Source organism: Stigmatopora argus, chromosome 4 (genome assembly GCF_051989625.1).
Source record: "Stigmatopora argus isolate UIUO_Sarg chromosome 4, RoL_Sarg_1.0, whole genome shotgun sequence".
NCBI classification, from domain to species: domain Eukaryota; kingdom Metazoa; phylum Chordata; class Actinopteri; order Syngnathiformes; family Syngnathidae; genus Stigmatopora; species Stigmatopora argus.
In genome coordinates, this window is record NC_135390.1 from 17,345,651 (window position 1) to 17,354,462 (window position 8,812).

At 38.4% G+C, this 8,812-nt stretch overlaps 1 protein-coding gene across 1 annotated transcript in view; it reads right to left on the reverse strand.

Annotated features, from left to right (window-relative positions):
• The window catches only part of satb1b (SATB homeobox 1b), a 79,962-nt gene extending 71,825 nt beyond the window's left edge, over window positions 1–8,137 (reverse strand). The window contains exon 1 of the mRNA XM_077598257.1: window positions 7,937–8,137. The gene's annotated coding sequence lies outside the window, so the exon portion shown is untranslated. The remainder of the gene's footprint in view (window positions 1–7,936) is intronic.
• Window positions 8,138–8,812: the final 675 nt, after the last annotated feature.

Sequence of the window (8,812 nt, forward strand, 5' to 3'; positions counted from 1 at the left end):
ACTTGCGAACATTTTTGGACTTAAACGCAATTTGCAGACATGTTCGTATGTACCGTTGTTCGTAAGTTGAATGTTCGTAAGTAGGGGAGCGTCTGTATCAACAAGGCCCGTGTTGTGGAAATCAGGTGTTTTGGAACCGTCTCTAGGTGCGCTTACGGGCGATGTTTGGCGAGATTAAAAAGGATACGATTGATTTTATATGATGTGGATGGGTTCTGTTATATTTCACTTGAAGTTGGGAGTTTTGGAGCCGGAACTTGGGAAATTGTTTGGGAATTTAAAAAGGGCACTTTCACACTTTTGGAAATTGCACCCAACTTCTACTGTTTGTACACTTTGGAAAAAAAGGCTAAAGAATATACGGTACTTGGAAAATTGGTCATCTTTTTAGACGGAAAAGCTTGGCATTGAGGGATGACGTTTGAGACGTCAAAATGGATTGGACGCCCGTCAACGTCAATGTCACCCAAGGAAATATGAATGGTTATCGCGTATTCTTCGTTACTCGGAACAGGACAAGTTCTCGAGTCAAACCGGGACAAAGAGCGTCCTGGCCTCCGTTGAAAGCGGAACAAAATCCAAACGCTGACAGGAAAACGGGAAAAAAAATAAGAGAATAAGTCAAAAAGAACGCGGGTGTCGACTTAAAGACGCGCCGGCCTTTTATCGGCGTATTTTCCTTTGCCGCTTTAATCCCTCGTCAAAGGACGCGTCACTCATCCGGCGAGAAACAAAACGCTCGATGAGGACGCAAGTGTGTGTTGCGGTACGTGGGTGGGTATTAACAACCCGATCTCAGACGGATGCGCTTTCCCGCAAACTCGCCATCCTCCTCCTCAAAAAAAAACAAACAAACAAATAAACAACAAGAAAAAGGATTCCCAAAAACCTCCGCAGATGGGATAAAGACAAGCGTCGGAAGGCGGGACAATGCGGCCAAGGAAAATAAGCCTTGAGCTAATGTGATTTGAATCGTGACTTTAAACTTGTATTTAATTTTATTTGCTACGCCGCAAGAAGAAAAAAAAACGCACATTTGGGAGGTTTGTCACGGCGTACAAAAAGCGTGACGAAAACGACATGACGGACTTTGCTTTTGTTCGGGTTTTTATCTCTCCCGCGAGGACGCCACAACCTTTTGAGGACCCGCGAACGGGGGAAAAAAAACGGATGGAAATTGCGTGACAAAACGTACGCGGAATGTGGAGAAAAGATACGTTATGTTAAATTGACCGGTTGGAAATCGGAGGAAAGCGAAGACGTCATTTGACAAATATTGGATTTTGAATTGTGAATTGTACGGTTTAAGGCAAATTGACCCTTTTGTCTATTTTTAATAACGCTTATCGTGGTCAAGGTTTTTTAGCAAAGCCCTAAAATGGCCATCAAATTATAATAATCTCAGCCAAGCAGTGAAAATTTTAATATTTGACATCTCAAATTGGGAAAAAAAGGAAAAAATACATACTAATAGGCGAGAAAAAATACGCTTTAAACCCTATTTGGGTCAAATTGACCTATTTGTCTATTTTTAATAACCCCTAAAATTGCCCTTTTTAAACAATAATCTCAGACAAGCAATGAAAATTTAAATATTCGATATCTCAAATAGGAAAAAAAAAGGAAAAATACACAATAATAGGCGATAAAATAATAAGCTTTAAACCCTACTTGGGTCAAATTGACATATTTAAAAACCAATGAAAATATGAAAACTTTTTGGATGAATGTATTTTTTCTCTATGCTAAAAATACATTAGCCAACTTTGATTGGCACATTTAAATACTTTAAACACGGAGTGAGTCATTTTGACCCAAAAAAAACGGGCAAGAATAAGCAAATATGAGCAATAAGGATAAACGTTGGTGTGTAATTAATTAAAACTTTAAAAGGTATTAGGAAATGAAGTTAAGCTAATTGTCAAATAGGGCTCAAATTGAGCCTTTGAAAATCTAGAAACAATTCAGACCAAAAAAATTCCACTGGGTTTCTGTTTCATTTTTCTCACCTATAAGCTTTTATCTTGTATTTTTTCATGTATTCTGTCAAAAAATATATATATTTCCTTAGGTGTTTTTTTGTTGAAAATTTGGATAAAATAAGATGGTTGAATTTTGGGTTAAATTGACCCTTTTAAAATTAGAGTGATTTTGTTTTTTTTGGTTTAACTTAAAGCTAAAATACTGATAATTTGAAGTGTTTTGTCATGATTAATAAAGTACGGGGGCTCGTCTATTGTACAAGTTTTGAAACGTGGCATTTTGACTCGCTTCAACACGCATAAAAATAAAATAAAAAATAAAATCAAAGCAAAATAAACTGCATGAATCATTTAATTCCAATCGTAAAATCGAAGGTGGAATCCCAAAAGTGCGTGTGCTAGAAAAGCCCCTTATTTACTGGCGACGGTCTCGTAAAAGACGTCTAAACAGGTAGTTAGCCGGGTACCTACCGCAGGTATAATTGGACACTTTGACACGCAAACCTACCATCAACTTCCAGACGCTTAAAGACTGCAATTAATACTTTTAGTCAAGATATCATTCCTTGACAAGCGAGAATAGAAGTTTGAGTCATTGGATGCCTCGGCGGGGATAGGCGACCAATCCCTTTTGACGGATTGGTCTTCTATCGCTTTCACTTGCAGCCAAGGGGTAATCATCGTCAATGCGGTGCCAAAAAATGGGTTTGACGGTTTTCACAGGGAAGAGTTGCTTTAAATTTTTTGCCTATGTCAGTCGTGAGTGGACCCACAAAAAAGTCAAGATAATAAAAATGGATGCCATATTTGGGTTTTTTTTTGGTTGTTTTTTGGAAGCCCGGGTGGCAGTTTCACTCTGCCGTGTAAAAATTTTGTAGCTATGTCAATCATTGGAAGACCCACAAAAAAGATGGACGCCAGTTTCTTTTCGTGGAGTGAAATTTGGTAGGCGAGTAAAACTTGAGTCGACCCACAAAAAAGTCTTAAGAAACCCTTTACAAAAATATGCTATGTAAAAAAAATATTTGGTAGCTATGTCAATTATGGGAAGACCCACAAAAAAAACATGGCCGCCAGTTTTTTTTCGTAGCGTGAAATTTGGTAGGTGAGTCAATCTTGGGTAGACCCACAAAAAAAGTTTCAAGAAACCTTTTACAAAAATAAACAAAAAATATGATAGGTAAAAAAATATTTGGTAGCTACGTCAATTATGAGAAGACCCACAAAAAAAGATGGACGCCAGTTTCTTTTTGTAGCGTGAAATTTGGAAGACGGTCAATGCACAAAAAAATCTCAAGAAGCCATTTACAAAAGTAAACAGAAAATGTGCGATATTTTTTGAAAGGGTCGTTTTGGGTCATTCTAGGGACAAAATCAATGAGAACCTTTTTGGTTAAAAGTCCAGCTTCAGTTTCTTTTAGTGGCGTGAAATTTGGTAGGTGAGTCAATCTTGGGTAGACCCACAAAAAAAGTCTAAAGAAACAATTTCCGAAAATACAAACAAAAGTATGCAATATTAGTTTGAAGGGGTTGTTTTGGGTATTTCTAGGGAGAAAATCAACAATAACCTTTTTTGATTAAAAGTCCAGCTTCAGTTTCTTTTAGTAGATCAGTCAATCTTGACAACACTGACAGAAGAAAAAGCCCCCAAAAGCCATGACCAAAGATAAATAGGAATCGCATTTTAAGAGACTGTTTTAAAGCGTTTGATCATGCTCGGCATTTATTTCATTAAAAACAAATCAAAAGATATCTTGTTGTTCAACTTAGCAATGGGAATTGTTCCAGGCATTTCAATTAGCAGCACGCCAACAAAATCATTTCAACAAGACTACAAATAAAAAGCGGTTAGGCCATTTGGTGGGAAAATTGTTTCGGATCAGACAAACTCATATTCAAGATTTTCCTGAAGGAGAACAGTCAATATTGCAAGAATTTTCCAACAACATACGACAAAATATTAAAATGGAATCAACCAAAAAGTATTTCCAACGCCGATAAAAATGACGCTAGAGGCAATTTAGCCCATGAACAAGAAACATCGGTGAACATGTCCATCACGAGTCAACAGACTGACCGAAAGTCAGCCATTTTGTCTTAAGGCGGCCATTTGACGGTCCTCAAACGACGACACTCATTCAAAGACAAAACACATTTGAAACAGGAATCGTCATTAAACAAACAACAATTGACAGAATCCATTCATTTCTCGTCAACGCATTTTAACAACTTGTCCACGAAAACACATACCTGTCAACCTATACATTTTTCCCCTATTTTATATTTTTTGATCATTTCAAATGGTGTATGCCGTATAAAAACTTTGTACAGGATTTTTTTCAAGTACGTTTTCTTTGTCGTTTTACCCATTTCGGCTCTAATCCGGATGGTCTCGGTCACTGGTAGCAGACGAAAACGTCGTTGTCGACTGCTAATATTGTCATGCTTTAAGCATGATATATATGCACATGTGTATTCCGCTTTTTAACCATCTAAATATAGCGTGCCAGCAAGCAATGTACCCAGACAGTCAAGCTGTCTGCGTCATACAGCGACATTTACACAATCTTGAATTTAGTGCACCAACTGATTGGGCACCCCGTCCACTTTGGAGAAAAAAAATAACTTTTAAGTGCGCCCTATGTGATTAAATATGTACCGCGTTGCATTTGTACATTTTTTTATCACTTAATAAAGGGAATTGGAATCAATAATAAGGGGAGCAATTGCATACCTGTCAACCTCTGCCGATAACTGCCCTTATAAATGATTATGATTCCCCTTACAAACCCCCAAAAAACCGTACAAACACCGTACGACTCAGTCGTACGGTGTTTGTAAGGTTTTTTGGGGGTTTGTAAGGGGAATCATAATCATTTATAAGGGCAGTTATTGGCAGAGGTTGACAGGTATGCAATTGGCCGAGGTTGACATGTATATCATAAAATTTAGCAAAATTAGGAAATCGAGTAAAATGCCATTTTTTCGGGCCACATAAATGGGGCAACCAAAGGGTTAATCATGACAAGGCAATAGGACAGATTCATACAGTGACATCTACACAATCTTAGATTTAGTGCATAATAATTGGTCAACCCGTCCACTTTGGAGAACATTTTTAGACTTCTAAGTGTGCCCTACGGCTCGGTGGATGAGTGGTTAGCGCGTCGGCCTCACAGTGGGGGACCTGGGTTCAAATCCAGGTGTGTAGAGTTTGCGTGGGTTTTCTCCGGGTACTCCGGTTTCCTCCCACATTCCAAAGACATGCATGGCAGGCTGATTGGACACTCTAAATTGCCTCTAGGTATGAGTGTAAGCGTGAACGGTTGTTTGTCTCCTTGTGCCCTACGATTGGCTGGCCACCGATTCAGGGTGTTGCCCGCCTCTGGCCCGAAGTCAGCTGGGATAGGCTCTAGCACCCATCGTGACCCTGGTGAGGATGAAGCGGTTCAGAAAATGTGTTCCCAATGTGAGTAAATATGTGCCATGTTGCAATTGTAGGTTTTTTGTTTGATTTTTAATCGCTTAATAAGGGGAATTGCAATCATTAATAAGGGGAGCAATTGGCCGAGATTGACAGGTATGAAGACAACAACTCCCGCTCCTCAAATCTTTAACGGGAACCGACTCCGATCAATTAACACAATCAGTCCAGCTACATGGGGGTCAGAAGTTAAGTGGCAAAGGTCAAAGGTCAAAATATCCTCCAGAGCTTTCTATTTTTCCCCGATTGTCGACGTTTGAAGCTATTTGAACGCCAGCTTTTGTTTCAGCGCAGACAATGACACAGACACACAAAAAATAAAAAATAAACGACACCGCCTCGCGACTAATTGGCCCCGCGGGGTCAAAAAACTAAACTAGCATGACACTACCCAGCGGAGAAGAAAGTGGTAGGCGTCATTTTATGAAACACAAACCCGCGCATCCGTTTCCGTAAAAAGAAAGCGGAAGCTTTTTTCATCAAATGAATTTGCTGTGCTTTGTGTAAATGGGAGGTTATTCAATTGGACATTTTGGATTTGAGGCCACAAAAGTGGGGAATGTTTCATCTGCGCGTTTACACATATATTTTTTTATTTCCCGTCAGAGGTAAAAAAAAAAAAAAGAAGAATCGAACGCTTGCGTTTGTCACCTTTCTCGTTCCTATCATTTTTCCTTTTCAGGCTTCATTTTTTTTTCTGTCTAAATATGAGGATGAATAACAGCAATGACAACTACTTAAAGAATATTTGTCCCTTTTACAACTGCAATTACATTTCACTCATTCAAAAAGGGTCTTAAAAGACTCAAAAAAATACAGAAAAGTTAAATATAATAGAATGTCCAAAATAGAAAAAGGAAGAAATATGCGTTTGAGATACCGTGACACGATATACTCGCGAATATGAGCAATTAACGACATTTCGTGACAGGTGTGGTTGCTGATTTTAATGTAAACTCGCCAAAGAATGCCATTCTACACCGAAAAATGGATCATGGGTGAAGTTAAATCATGTTAAATATCATTGGGATATGATTTTTTTTCCTCAGTGTGTTTATGTAACGCAAAAATATTCATCTTGCTTTTTTTTATTAAGTTCTGTGTGCTGTATCGTTTTACATGTGCATTTAAGCATGAACGTGCATGCTAAAATGGGTTTATATTGCATATTATGTGTTTATTAGGAGTCAAAATGATTTTTAATTAATGTGCTGCCACTGTCGTCCAATCCATTTTGAGTGTGAGAGGCTGGCAGCGAATGGCAGGGGAGAGAATTTTGGACATATATTTTTAAAACGGTATATATGATCATATTAATCAAATATTTTCATAGATGATTCAGATGTTGAAAACGTCCAAATCAATTTTTTTAGCCGCTTCATAAAATTGTTTTTTAAATTCAAATGCTGTTTAAAACTTTGACTTTTCAACTTTTTTTAAAACAAAAATGTACTTATTTAAAATGAAAAACAAAAGGGAAAAAATGCAAATATATTTTTTATTAGAATTTTTTTTTACCTTGTGTTTTTTAGCATTACAATATCAAATATTTTCTCATTTCTTATGGTGTTGTGTGTATTTTAAAGAACTAATCTCTTTTTTAATATATTTATATTTGGATACAATCTTTTATTTCTATTTAAAAATGAGAAACTTAAAATACAGTGATTCTTTATCATCGTCGATGAAAGTTTATTGCCGTCAATGTCACCGAAAGATAATCATTTGTGCATTATGTTTATGACCATAAATCTCACCCGCCCTGAAGCTTTCAAAATTGACAAATATTCATTTTTTTCATAAATCAAATGCATCCAAATGGGTCACTTAAGTAACAATCTACCTGACATTTTACTCCAAATTGCTGCAATAGGAACACCTCATGTCCATTAAATATGATTTAATATCAAAACCTTCTCCTATTTTCTCAACTTTGAGCAAATCTTGACTTTATAAGAGCTCCGTCTATTGACAAAATATGAAAATCTTCCATAGAGCAAGTTGTAAAAGTGTCATTAAAAATGCCATTCATCACGTATACACAAAAAAAATAAAATCTTAAATACATATCTTTTAATAATCAAACAAGTGTGTGTGTGTGTGTGTGTGTCTCTGTGTGTGAGCTCTCCTTAGTTGCCTTCTTTTTTCCCCTCATATTCACTCAACTAAAACACGAAAGCGTGCTAAATAAAAGCCGGCGTTTACATTTCCCATTAAAAGCCCGCGTGCTCTTAACTTTTTAATTCCAATTTTCTCTCTTTATGAAATATTCAAGTCCAGCGGCAGAAGAAGCCACTTTGCTTCCGTGTGGGTTTTTTTAAGTGAAAACCAAGGTCTTTTTTTTTCTTTTTCCCTCCTGTGCGACATCCTTGAAAGAAGCGCTTCTTATGACTTCAGCACCCCCAAAAAAATATGAATTAGGCAAATAAAAAAATTTAAAAAAAAATTAAAAAGTGAAAGCTGAACGTACCTGTCAAGTCAGCAGCGGCTCGACTTCTCGTTTGCCATCAAAAGTTCCACAGTGGCGTAAAAAAGACGCAAAAAGACGCAAAAAGAAGCGAGCAAAGTACTACCGATGCCTTTTTGGGGGTCTTTTTTTTTCAAGTTCGGGGATGCAGCGGAGGGTGAGGATGCGAGGAAGGAGGAGAGGCGAGTGGTGGCACGCGAGGGGCGGCGGCAGGTATACCACCAGAGCACCGCCCCCCGCAGCCCCCCAATCGCCGCAAATCGATCATTCGCCAGCTGTACAGCGGCTTGCCCCACTTTGCGGTGACGCACATGCAACAACAAGCATCAAATAGCCCCCCCCCAAACACCCCCAAGCCCCCCAAATGCTCGCAAAACCGCCGCAAAAGGACGTCCAGACAACGAAGAACGCGCTACGTTTACGAACGCGCGGAAAGTAGACATTCCATCCTAACATGACGCGGAAATGGCATAAATCGGATTATAAAAAATGATTTAATAAAGCAAAATGGAATCCGGCTGGGGACTTTTAAGACGCGAGAATCAAAGGGTGGCAACAAACCCGAACTAGTTCAACTCCGAGTCTAAAACAGCTGCGCGTTGAAATGTTAAATTTGAAAAATTCGATTATCATATTTACTTGACGGGCGATGGCACGCGAAGGTTTCACGTGGTAAAAGAAAAGCGCGTGCGTGTCCTCCTATAGCTCTTTTACTCATTTACAATGGAGCTCATTATGGCGATCTTTAAAGTGTGAAACCGCATATTAAATTAATGTTTCACGTGTCGACGTCAGGCGTGCGCGTGCGCGGATGATTGACAGTTTGCAGGTGTTTCCAACGAGCGCCAGAGGAGAGAAAAAAATAAGAGTTTAACGCGT